Source organism: Schistocerca nitens, chromosome 1 (assembly GCF_023898315.1).
Source record: "Schistocerca nitens isolate TAMUIC-IGC-003100 chromosome 1, iqSchNite1.1, whole genome shotgun sequence".
Lineage (NCBI taxonomy): Eukaryota > Metazoa > Arthropoda > Insecta > Orthoptera > Acrididae > Schistocerca > Schistocerca nitens.
Window position 1 is genome coordinate 294,476,005 of NC_064614.1, and position 13,276 is coordinate 294,489,280.

At 43.3% G+C, this 13,276-nt stretch overlaps 1 pseudogene; it reads right to left on the minus strand.

The window, feature by feature from the left end:
• Positions 1 to 2,864: 2,864 nt before the first annotated feature.
• On the minus strand, positions 2,865 to 3,016 carry LOC126204769 (U2 spliceosomal RNA; annotated as a pseudogene).
• Between the last annotated feature and the right edge of the window lie 10,260 nt (positions 3,017 to 13,276).

A 13,276-nucleotide genomic window follows, 5' to 3' on the forward strand; every position in this document is an offset into this window, starting at 1 on the left:
TATAGTACCATAGAAATGATGTGCTCCAAACATACATCCTCAGAAAATTCAGGCCTACATTGGGAAGCGATCTCCGAATTTTGTTTGCTACCGTGAGGCGATAAGCAAATGAAATATTTACTGCACTTGAAATTCTATTACAAATTCAATCAATGCGATCCTCACGCGCTTAATGAGATCTGACTACGTAATCCAGGCCTCCGTTGAAGAATCGGACTAGGTGATGTCACTTGCCTCACAGAAAGTAATGATGTATGTAAATTATCAATATCAAGTTAACACCACGAAAATTTTTGACTACGTTGTAGTATAGGGCTGGTGTCAAGATATGTAGTCTGAAATATCAGGAAACATAGTCACACTTATCCATCTGAGAATTTACATATACTCATAAATCGCTTTAATGAGGTGATGCGTCTCGAGTGTGGAAAGATTACTATCTTAATAAAGAGAAAGGAATGTAACACGAATCTACAACTATAAAACCGAGCAGTACGGATTGGGACTTCCCCTTAACTGAATGACACCACAAGATTCTAGGTCACGTTATTTCCATCAGTATGTAATCACAGAAATAATGCGCGAAGTGCTGCGGTGATCAATGGGTTGATGGCCAACTGTTTAACTTTTATAAACTGCAAGGCTGATCGTGCTACGGCTGCAGCTGCCTATATTACCCATTCTACTCTTCTGCTTCAAGACAAGGTCCCCAGCCAGCTTTTTATTCATGCTCTTACGCCGATCAGGTGTGATATCGCTGCAACCACAGCCGCCCGCGTACACGACAAAATTCCGTGAAATTATCCACACTTCCGGATAAGGTGCGCAACTACTGCGCAATTACCACGTATTGTCCGGTAGAGACACTGAAACGCAAGTGTTGCATTTCTGCCAAAATCTAGTGCGGCTTGCCGCTCTGCTACTGTGGCTGTCCAATCGCAACATTTTATTCGCAACAATTTTTCACCAATGAGCGTTGCTTCCGCTCGACTGTGCGTTCGCTGGAAACACTGCTTACGTCACATAGATCCGGCCAATCGTGGTCACCTATACGAGTCGCCACTCGTCCGGAAAACTTTCCAGATGCTTCCTTTGCGACAGAGTCTAAATGGGCACATTCCACTACTCCGTCCCACGTTCAAAAAATATAGTGGGGGATTCACGAAGGTACATTCCTTTCTGACAATGTCTTCCGCGACGCTTTTGTGAGCCCAGGGTGACACGGCCAAGGGGGAAGCAGAGTCTCTCTGCGTTATTCACTTTGGGGAGACTTTCTGCTTGCCTCACAGTCTTCCGCCGGAAATGCCACCTGCCATTCGTCCTTAAGTCTAAAGCACTGATGGCTTCACGCCATCGGCTTCCTAAGTAAAATCCCGCACCAAACTCTATCCGCAAAAATTATTTCCAATTAACACAATTCAGTACATTCTCATTGTTCATCCTTTAGCCATCTCAGTTAGCATAGCGCTATGAGACGCAAATCTGTTCACATCATTGCTGCTACTTGTAATTACTGCGCTAGTTAATTATTAAAAAATACAAAGCGGCGACTGGTGTGGGCGTTGGACTCTCACTGCAGGGCCCATACATGTTGCCACCTTGCATGGGCCCTCCTGTATACTAGAATTTTGTTCTGGTCTGTACACAACTTACAGTTAGGTAGGTGGCGTACAGACCCAATAAAATTCTGCATGAGTAGCTTACATACATAGTAATTGGGAGACAAAAGTGTGAGTGAGTGTGTGTGTGTGTGTGTGTGTGTGTGTGTGTGGGTGGGTGGGTGTTCCTAAGGGACCAAACTGCTGAGGTCATCGGTATCTAGACTTACGCACTACTTAAACTAACTTATGCTAAGAACAACACACTCATGCCCGAGGGAGGACTCGAACCTCCGGCGGGAGGGGCCGCGCAATCCGTGACATGGCACCTAAAACCGCGCAGATTGACCACGCGGCGGGAACAAATGTCAAACATAAGTCAAAGAGAAGAGATTGTGTCTCAATCCACGTAGTGTAACATGTATGCACAAATTTAGATGATCACCGACAGTACTAAAATAAATTGCCCAATGATTACATCGGTATATGAATAAAGAGCGGCCTAATGCTCGTCTCTCTAGCAATTGAAGGCGAGGTAAAGGAACACATTGTCTGGCAAGACGTGTAGCACATTGACGTCAATAATAAATAAGTTATGGTAATTAATTTATCATGAAGTACTGTATTTGACACGAGAAGATTATGTAAAGAACATAGTGGTCACCCAATAAAGAATGTTACATCATGCAATACTGCGGTTTTAGCGAGGGAGCCTTCGGAATTAATATCTGACGTAAATGACAAATCCTAAGATTAACAAAGCAAACACAAAATAATGCCAACAACCACAAAAGTTTCATTTTATATGCAAATATTTAAAAATCCATAAACGGAACTGAATTTGTTAAACAGTGTGGGTCCACACCCCAGAGTTATGATACAGGTCTAGGTACAAATTAGGATAATCTAGACATGAGCAATCAAGGAAATGTATGTAATGTGTAATCATTAAATGATGTATTTGGTTGTAAAGTTAAGACATGGATACAGTGAAACCGATGACACGTAAGTCAAGCTTCGGTGATTCAATAATAATAAAAAATTGGCACAGAATACTGTGCCCTTATTGGACGAACACTGAAACGGAATTGTCTCCTTTCTAGCCGTAGCCGCGCTATCTGAGACGACTTGCACGGTCCGCGCTCTACCTCTTTTTTTTTTTTTTTTTTTTTTTTTTTTTTTTTTTTTTTTTTTTTTTTTTTGCTACCAGCGGAATATCTAATCACTGCAGAATATTAACCCATTTCAGGCTGTGTTTTAATTAATTTTAGGTGGGCCGATCCCGGCGGTACTGCAATGCCAGGCCAACCCGCGACAGAGGTGGAGCAAGCCCATAGCACTCCGTCATGAGCCAAAAATGAGTTTAATATTAAGCTGATAAGAACAGATACTACACTTTTTATTTTTTACAACACTTTTTTATTTTTTTATTTTTATTTTTTTATTTTTTATTTTTTTTAATGTGGGCCTCCTTCCTCCCCTATAGCCCTACCTTTTCCTATCCAAAATTGCCGCCATCCTCTAGTGTCGACGCAGCACGTAAAGCATGGTGCTGTTAGTAGCAAGACTTATTGCCATAAACCAAAAATAAAGGCGGAGGCATACTCTGCTATGCCTCAGGGGGCGACGACACACTACTCAGAAATACACCTCTCTCGGCAGGTGTGAGTCAAGTGATGAGTTTAGGAACTAAAAAGGAGGAAATAAATAAAGACAGAAATGAAGGCAAAATAAAAAAAACAGGGACGGCAGCACACACAGATGAAAACGAAACTGGCGAGATAATCCCATCGCCAATAGAATTAACGAAGTAATAATCCTCTAAGATAGATTACGTGTTTTCTAATTTCCCAATAATTTCCCATACAAGGTTCACGCAAGTCCCATGTTACCAATTGCCATATTATCAGTATCATAGAACAGTCTACTCTAGTGATGCCCAGACGGCCAATGTCAAATCTTGGGTATACACAAGGCAAGGGTAGTTTGAAAGTCCGAGTGACATAGATCCAGGGGTAAACTCAGGCAATTCCTGAACGAGGTGCCTTAGTCAACCCGGAACACCTTTTGATAACCATGAACCATTGCAACTTTCAGAAATCTTGCAAAGGTAGTGGTATATTTCCGGTCAGATTCCGCCAGGCGATGCTGGCTCCACAGGCAGTCCATGAAAGAGACAGCATCGGTGAGGGAAAGGTCGTAGATCGTGAAAATGGTGTGGCCCAAGAGCCACACCATTGCGTTTCGTCGTGGTCGGGGGTTGGTCTGAATATCAGGGGTAAGGAACCAGTCGATGGACACATTGTCTGGTGTCGTCCCACCGATCAGTGCTAATAGCACACGTGCAAGGTCCCACACTTCTGTGACGTGAGGGCATAAGAGACGATGCTCTCTGGTGACTACGTCACCACATCGGCCGCAAGCAGCCGATGACCGTAGGCGGATGGCCGCCAGGCGATGATTAGTGGGTATTTAATTGTTTACGACACGATACCATAGCGCTGAAACTGCCGTGGGAAGGGCTGCGTTGTTGATATTAGCCCAAGCTTGGTGCCAGATGACCGACGGTCGTCTGCCCTCTAATTTATGTGGTGTGGGCTGGCCTCGAAGTGCCTGGTAAAGGCGCTTCGACGTGCGTGCCTTGTCAGTGGCCACTGTTAGGACGTAACTTTGATTAAGGTAATAGTCCTTGACTGTCGTCATCCGGAACGGAATATGTGTCAAACATACTGGTGCACGCACCGATCGTGGGCGATAACGGTCGAAAAGAACCGCTGTTGTCCCACCTGGGTCAGTTTCACGCAAGGTGGCGATACGGTGAATCAGGAGGGCCGCACATTTGCGGGGAAAGTCAATGAGTCCAAGGCCACCATCGACCTTTGGCAGTGTACAAGTCTGCGCATCAACTTTGAACAGTGCATGCCGCCACAAGAGCCTATATACTGTTTGTGAGATGGCTCTGCCGGTTTGTTTCGGTAGCGTAAGGAGTTGTGCTACATACCATAGGATGTAAGTATTAATCAATTGGATTCGTTGATGGAGGTCGAGTCGTCGATCAGCGTGGCTCACGCCAAGTCCTCTGATGCGCGTGAGAAGTCGCCTCCACGTTAGTGTTAACATACGCTGCGGACAGGCAGTCACCTCAAGGCCCAAGATACGTTATTCCCCCACAACTCGGTACCATGGGCGTTCGATGGTCAATGATCGTGGTCCTAGCGGGATCAGCACCGTTTTGTTGGAATTTAACATGGCACCGGATGCTCGTTCATAAACGTTGAGAACTCGGCGAACTGAATCGATGTCCCTAGCGTTTGCGACGAACACACCGACATCATCCGCGTATGCCGCACTGCGGAAGGTGACGCCTGGGAGAGCGACACCATCGACCATCCGTCCGATGTCACGCAGCATGGGGTCCAGCGCTAAAGCGAACAAATACATTGACAAGGGACACCCTTGTCGAACTGATCGTCTGATGGGAATTGGTCGTGATCGGCAGCCGTTCACAACGATTGTGGAATTTGCTCCATCCAAGAAGTGCCGGATGATTCTTATGAAGCGCTCCCCAAAACCCATCCGCGACATAACGGCCAGCAGGTAAGGGTGGGAGACCCTGTCAAAGGCACCGCCGAAATCTAGGGAAAGAATTGCAGCCGGGGTTCGAGTGTCGGCGGTGAGTAAGACAGCATCACGGTATATAGAAGCGGCGGTGAAGATGGTTCGATTCGAAACGCCACATGATTGAGTGGGGCAAAGTACCTTATTCATTACCTGTTTAAGACGAGAGGCCACGCTTCGTGCCACCAACTTATAATCAGTTTTAAGAACGGTGATAGGACGCAGGTCTTTAGCTCGACAGTGACCTGTGACCTTTGGAATAAGGGCAATACGTCCAGCTAGAAATTCGGCGGGTAGTTCGCAACCAGCAAAAATCTCCTCGCACATTTTGCAGAAGCGGTCTCCTAACAGGTCCCAGAATTGTTGGTAGAATTCATAAGGGAGACCGTCGGGGCCAGGTGATTTTTGTCCCGGACAGGCACGGAGGACAGATGTGAGGTCAGCGAGTGTGAGTGGCTCGGTTAAACAGTCGCAGTCTCGATGGTCCAATGAAGTTGGGACCCCACCGATAAGTGCTCGTTGGGCGGCGACGTCTACTGCAACATCCCGGAAGAGGTGCGTATAATGGTCTGTTAGGTGTTTGAGAACTTCACGATGGTCTGTGAGGCGCGTACCATCGTCTGTTTTAAGGCGTAGAATGGTGTTCTTCTTTGCACGATTCCTTTCAGAGGCAAGGTGATAGCTGGATGGCCTCTCGCCCTCAATCAGGGATGTGGAGCGGCACCGCACCACCATCCCCTCGGCCTTCTCCCGAGAGAAGCGAAGGATTGTCGCTTTAATTTTGTACCTCCGTCAGAGGTTCGAGTACTCCCTCGGGCATGGGTGTGTGTGTGTTGTCCACAACGTAAGTTAGTTTAAGTTAGATTAAGTAGTGTGTAGGCTTAGGATCCGATGACCTCAGCAGTTTGGTCCCATAAGCCCTTGCCACAAATTACCAAAAAATTTCTCATTTTTACCAAAATCTCTAGTGCGGCTTTCCGCTCTGCTGATATGGCTGTCCAGTCGCGACAATTTTTCACCAGTGAGCGTTACTCCCGCTCGATTGTGAGTCTGCGGGAAACACTTTTACATCACATCGATTTGGCCAATCACGGTCACCTGTGCGAGTCGCCACTCGTCCGAAAAACTTCCCAGGTGCTCCCTTTGCGCCAGATTCACGGTGTTACATTTCTTTCTGGCAATGTCTTCCGCGACGCTTTTGTCAGCGCAGGGTGATACAGCCAAGGGGGAAAAAGCGTCTCTCTGCGTTATTCACTTTGGGGAGACTTTCTGCATGCCTCGCAGAGTTCTGCCGAAAATGCCGTCTGCCCTTCAGACTGCATCAAAGCTCTGCCGCTGGAGACCAGCCTGGTGTTACAAGAATCTCCTGGGATGCTGCAGATTGTAAAATTCGACCTTAAGGCTAACACGCTCATGGTTTCACGACACTGGCTCACTGAGTAAATTCCCGCACGAAAATCTGTCCGCAAATTTGTTTGCACTTAATGTAATGCCGTGCATTCTCATTGCTCTGTTAGCATAGCGATATGAACTGCAAATTTGTTCACAACAATGCTGCCCTAATTAATTACTCAAAAATGCCAAGTGGCGATTGATGTGTGCCTTGCACTCCCAGTACGTGGCCCACAAAGGACGCCACCTTGCCATATTTGGTACTAGTAGAGGAGAAAAGTAAATTTTGACATGCATGTTCTGCGTAAACAATCTTATGTAGTTGGAGATAAAGTATTGCTACAAACACATCCGCGTGCGTCTTTGTTAAATAAAACCAGTAAGAAATGGAAACTAGTGTATCGGAGCCATATGAAGTCATGAGAATACCAAATCCAGGATCGTATGTATTGGGTCAATCTAAAAGCAGGAATGTAAACGGGTTATACCCACATCATGACTTGAAAAGGTGTCGTCCATGAGAATGTTGGACTATGAGAAAAGGAGATAATGTTGTAAATAGTATTATAAGTTATATTTACTTAATTTCAGATAAGATGATGTGGATCGAGAGAGATTCATGAAAAATGAGTTACCATGTTGTATATAATAAGATATATATGTGTGTTTTCTTTCAGCAAGTTATTATGTAGTTTTAGGAAAATGAATTATGATGTTTTCAATTTCAGCAAAGTTTTAACTGTAAGGGACATTTATTTCAATTTTCATTACATTATTAGTTTCAGGAGAATGAGAATATTCACCTTTATGACATGGAAAAGTAGCCATTCGAAGTAAGGACGCAGTGATATTGCTGACTAAAGATTTCAATGATTAAGGTCATTTCACTTGATGGAGTTTTTGAAGTATTTGAGATAGATTATTTGTAAGATGGTTTGGAAGGTTAATGCCGGACCAGATTGGGAGAGGATTGTGTGATCGTTGTGTGGTCTTCGATGGTAAAAGGTAATTATTTGCAGTATGTGGAAGGATGAAAGGAAACCTGACTAGGCTGAATTTGTGTAGATTCGGGGTTAGTAGAAAATTTATAAAAACGTTCTGAGAAAACTATTTTGAAGACTGAACGAAGTGTGAAATTGTGTGAGATCCTGCTGAGAAGCGTAGATATACTCATGTGTGTCATATCTGAGCTATTGTTGTGGGTAATCAAAGAAACAGGGAAGTCTTAATTGCGAATAATCACAGCAGTTTACCAAAGACAATTAAGGAAGATATGGTACTCAGTGATGGGCAATTTTGCAAAAGTAGAAAGACTAGAGGATTCTAATGAGAGACTACCCGACTACGAAGTTATAAAAGTGTATGTTACTTCTTCCGGATCTCGAAATTCAGACCATGAATTTGAGATTGACAAATACTTTGTACTAATCCGTTCTCTCACAGCCCTTTTCCATCAGTGATTATGAGTACTGATACGGGTGATAATTATGTTTCATGTTCAAACCAACCTTATATGGCTTTATGAGGGTCTGGTCCAGCCGGGATACTACTTGATGATCAACTCTGTTCCTGTCCACCCATACCACCTAACCCACGCTAACAAGACGTCATCCCACATCTCAGACCACACCTGTCCTGCAACTTCCACCAGACGGCGTGCAGACGTCGCTACCAAGACATCCTCACAATTACCCGACTCCAACAATGCAAGAACAACGCTTGATAAAGACAATTTTCAGATTGTTTGTTCAAACCTTTAATCCAGTTTGGCAAATTACTGGGTGGAAACATAAGGTTAATGAGCCTTGTTCAAGGTTTTTCATGGTTTTCCTTAGGAGCCCTCGCCCTAATGGGAAGGCTATGTTGATCGAAAGTCCATGGCCACATTAGCTGTTAACAGTTACTCAAACAGCTAATGGCAAAAATTTTAACTTATGACAAGTAGCGAGTAATTATGATAGTTACACAATTAATATGCGGCAAATGTCAACCTCCAGTACATTCCGCCCAGTAATATTCTACGTGAAGGTAGTCATGTTGTGAACGCTTTAATCGCGTAGCGTATCATACAGAAAGTTGCGGCAAATGTTGTCAACCTCCAGGACATTCCGTCCTGTAATATTCTACGTGAAGGTAGTCATGTTGTGAGCGATTTAATCACGTAGCGTGTCATGCAGAAAGTTGCGGCAAATGTTGTCAACCTCCAGTACATTCCGCCCAGTAATATTCTACGTAAAGGTAGTCATGTTGTGAATGCTTTAATCGCGTAGCGAATCATACAGAAAGTTGCGGCAAATTTTGTCAACCTCCAGTACATTCCGTCCAGTAATATTCTACGTAAATGTAGTCATGTTGTGAATGCTTTAATCGCGTAGCGTATCATACAGAAAGTTGCGGCAAATGTTGTCAACCTCCAGTACATTCCGCCCAGTAATATTCTACGTGAAGGTAGTCATGTTGTGAATGCTCTACCCTTCCAACCAAAAACAATTGTAGGTATTCAATCGAAACATTGTCTGCAACTGAGTATTAATACGACGATAAATGTAAAATACCTGCGCGAGAGATAAAGAGTCTCTGGAATTTAAGTGTCTCCGTGAGAACTCGGTAACAAAGTTATCCAGGCGGTATTAAGCTATGGCAAAGAAATAATTATTCCATGTTGGACATTGGAAGAGAGATGCTCTATGTCGGCTTGAGAGGAGATTGTTGGAAGCCGCCATTAAGGCAATAATCTAGCTTTTATGGTACTGAAGAAAATAAATACATATAGAAGCACAAAAGGAGTATCAGGTGTGTAGAGCTCATAACCCTTAATCATTTCAAAAGAAATATTCAGTCATTATAACGACGCAAGTCATCCGGAAGTGTTGTGTGGTTTGATGATGCGAACCTGCAGTATTACACGATTTCGGGATTCGTCTAGAATATTTGTCCGAAGACGTAAATAATTTCACGAAATGAAGTTGGACGCCACATTCCATACACATGACAGAACATAGCACTTGGATATGCCAATCTATTTCCGTACAGTGATAAATTATCTTTAGCTATTTCAGGTGGAGAAGTTCCAGCAAGGAGACTCAACGAGATCTGCTGCTGCGAACCGTATTCTTTAACTTATGGAGAACAGTAAGCAATATAGACTTCATAACTACCGCAAACGTATTTAAAAGGACTCAAATAAAAGGAGCAAACATTAAAAAGTAATCGCTAAACCAAACCATAAATAAAAATCAATCACATTAATAAAATGCTCATTAAATAATACAGAAAATAAAAATAAGAACTTTAAATTACTAACCAAAGACACTACCCTTAAACCACGGGTACATATCCCTACGAGCAGTGAAAATCCTGCAGTGCACAATCTGACCTTCATTTCTACAAAATTTGGTACCCATACGGAAAATAGTAACCCGTCTAGACTAGTTCAAGTAGTGAAAGTTTAACTACAGCCATCCAGTCGACTGGCTTCCACACAACCGTCGTTTCCGACCCGTCGCCAACATCAGCGATACGTAGAACTCCGCAATTTCTATGACATATGCTCACAATGATACCATCATTCAGTTTATACTATTCGTTCCCGCAAAGAGGTAAAGATATTTCAGTGTGTATGACGTTTAATAAAATCTGACTCTTTTCCAACAGAAGCCGATTCATAACTAGCATAAAATGCTTCTTTTTGTCCAGTACGTTATATGACATACATCACAATTATGAAGTGTCCCTAAAAATTTAAAAATTTAACTAAAGCTGTATATGTCAAAGGTCGAATCATACTGTATACGAACGCTTAGGAGATCGTCTCATCACTGTTCACTTTGTCACAGATTGGCCCTCTTCTTCAGCTGCAGCAAGAGTACTAGCACATGGTACAGTCCACTGGGAACCCGCAGTCTAAGTCATTCACTTGGATTCGAAACAAAATTACATAACCTTCATAAGCTGCAATGGTACAAGCCTCCCATGCTACTATTATGTATAAAAGCGAAGCCGAGATGGAGTTAAATTCTGAGTCCGGTAGGGAAGCCGTAAGAGGAGAGAGGCCTGGACCAGACCCCTAAACGGAAGGCTCTCACGTTGCACGTCATTCCAGAAGTGACATCGAGCGGTTGACTATTGGCCCTAACAAGCATCGACGAGAGGCCGAACAATGCCCAAGGTCACCTAATGGTGCACTGAGTGAGACTCGTCGAGAGTGTGCACCAGACACTTTCCCAGAAAATCAGGAAGCAGAAGTAATTAGACTTACCCAAAATTACAATCAGTGTTTATAAGAGAGGAATAGAAGCTTAAAATCGCGACAAGGCTGATTTATGTAATATATTTGATAGTCAATGTAAGTAACTGTTTAAAGTCACTATCAAAAGTGAGATAAGTAGGTAGGAGGGGGGGGCGGTTTGGGGGGGAGGTAGGTCACCAACCTTTGACAACGCACGCCTCTCATTTCCTGTGAGGACTTACACAAACTCACTTCCCTTAGAGGTTAATAGTAATATATTGCTCTGGAGATTTTAGGGAGATCATTTCAGATAGGAAGGCGTAGTTGTCTGAGGGTGAGTCAATAAATAAATCGCAAATTTGGATAGAGACATCAGAGCCGCGTATACCATCGTGAAAATTAATTTCGTTTTCAACATACTCCCCCTGTAAACTTAAACGCTTGTCTCAACGTTCGACAAGTCGTTAAAGGCTGCAGCATAGAATTCTTGTGGCAGTGTTCGCATGTCATGAGTGACCTCTTGGGTCATAACACGTGTATTTGATTCATTAAGTTACTGCAACTCACAAGGCCGATATGTCCCGAAGTTAACAAAATATCTCTATAAGGGGAAACAACGAGCCATCACTAGATAACCAGGGTGCCAGGACGTTCCTTTTGACTTTTTCTTGTAATTTGCTGATTTTCTATAATCAGCTGAACACATATTTCCATCAAATACAGTTATAACTACATACGGGACGAACTTCGCTATGGACGTACTCTGTGGACAATCCCTCGGCTCACAAAAATCGCGTTCTAATCGGGTACACATTCCTAGCACACGTCCCATATGAGTCTTATTGCAGGTTAGCTACTGGCCGCCAAATAACGTGTATCTGTCGGCTACCTTCCGCGCGACGTGTGATGCCATCTTCTAGACACGAGTACGTAGAGATGCGAAGTTTAAAACGATATACTGTGTTCCGACGTTTGGGTTTTAGATACTAACTCACCCTGGTATACCATCTGCGTAGCTACTAGCAGTGTTGGAATTATTGGAAACGATGAGCATCAGACATTCAATTGATTGTGCCACAAAAGAGTCGTCCATATAGCGTATAGACACGCTGGTCGGAACTTGTCGCTTTCTAGTCATTTGGCTTCAAAATTTGGGACAGCGTGATTAAGGATTCTGTTGAAATAACGACGTCGGCAAACTCAATAAACAGGGACGCAGGTTTCAATTTAAACGAAGTTTGTGGTCAGGCACTCAGTCTTAAGGATCTTGCTAGCTATCACATCCGCAAGAGCTGGGAAACTGATTCTGGGAAACAAAAGAGCATCAAAGGATGTAGTGGACATCGGGAGTCGAACTCAGAGCCATAAACAGCGGTGTAAGACTTCCAATACTTCACTGTCTCTTTGGAGTATAGGCAGCAAGTATGAAGATCAGTATAACTGAACAGCTTAAGTAGCAGCACCTGAAGATGACTGGTCCGATCATCGAAATATTCTGCGAAAACGGAAACAACTTGGCCGTACACTCAGATGTGCAACATTATTTAATCACGCTGCAAAAACCTGAGGTATCACTTACACATGTTTAGTAGGGACTTTCCGTGACTAATTGTTGTAAATATAAATAAAAGTACAATGTAATGAGCCACTAAATTTTAATTCTTTAGAAGGCTCTGGTCAAATGTAGTGCCCTCGAGAAATGTGGTGCACAGGACTGGAGACTGCAGACATTTCGACATCGTTGGTTTCCCAGGAGCAGTGCACCTCTGCTAAACACCAGAACTGCTGCATGAAGATGAAGCAAAGTTTTTGAAACACGTGCTAAATGAAACACTCAAAAATATAAGTTGCGTTTTTACGAGGAGGTGCTGACAAGTTCTTCGCTTTTCCAAGTCAAAACTAGTGTAGATTAATTCTAATACTTTGGCACTGAACCTGGTTCTTTAGGTTATATACCACAGTAATTGCGTAGCAGTAACATTGGTTTTTATTTTTCTGCTGCAAGAAAATAGATATGCCACATTGAAAGAGAGTCGTACTGTGCTTATGTACCTATTTTTTAAAGTGAACACCGCCAAAAAATTATGATGATATATCTGGTTCACTGGGTGGTGACTGTCCTTCCTACTTCACAATGAAGAATTGGGCTGGTGCATTTAAAACAGGGTATTTCAGCACAGAAGGTGAAGAGCGTCCTGAAAGGCCAAATCAACTAACAGTGCCGGAAGTAGTAGATACTGTTCATTCCATGAAGCTGGATAATCGGAAATAACTGTTAAAAAGATAGCAGAGACCCTGGGCATATCTCGAGAGCGTGTGGGTCGTATTATTCATAGATTTTTGACAGGAGAAAGCTCTCAGCCAAAGGAGGTTCCAAATGTCACAATGTGGACGAAAAGCGCGAGTGAGTGGTTGCTTCACAGTCTTTTTGGTCCTCTTT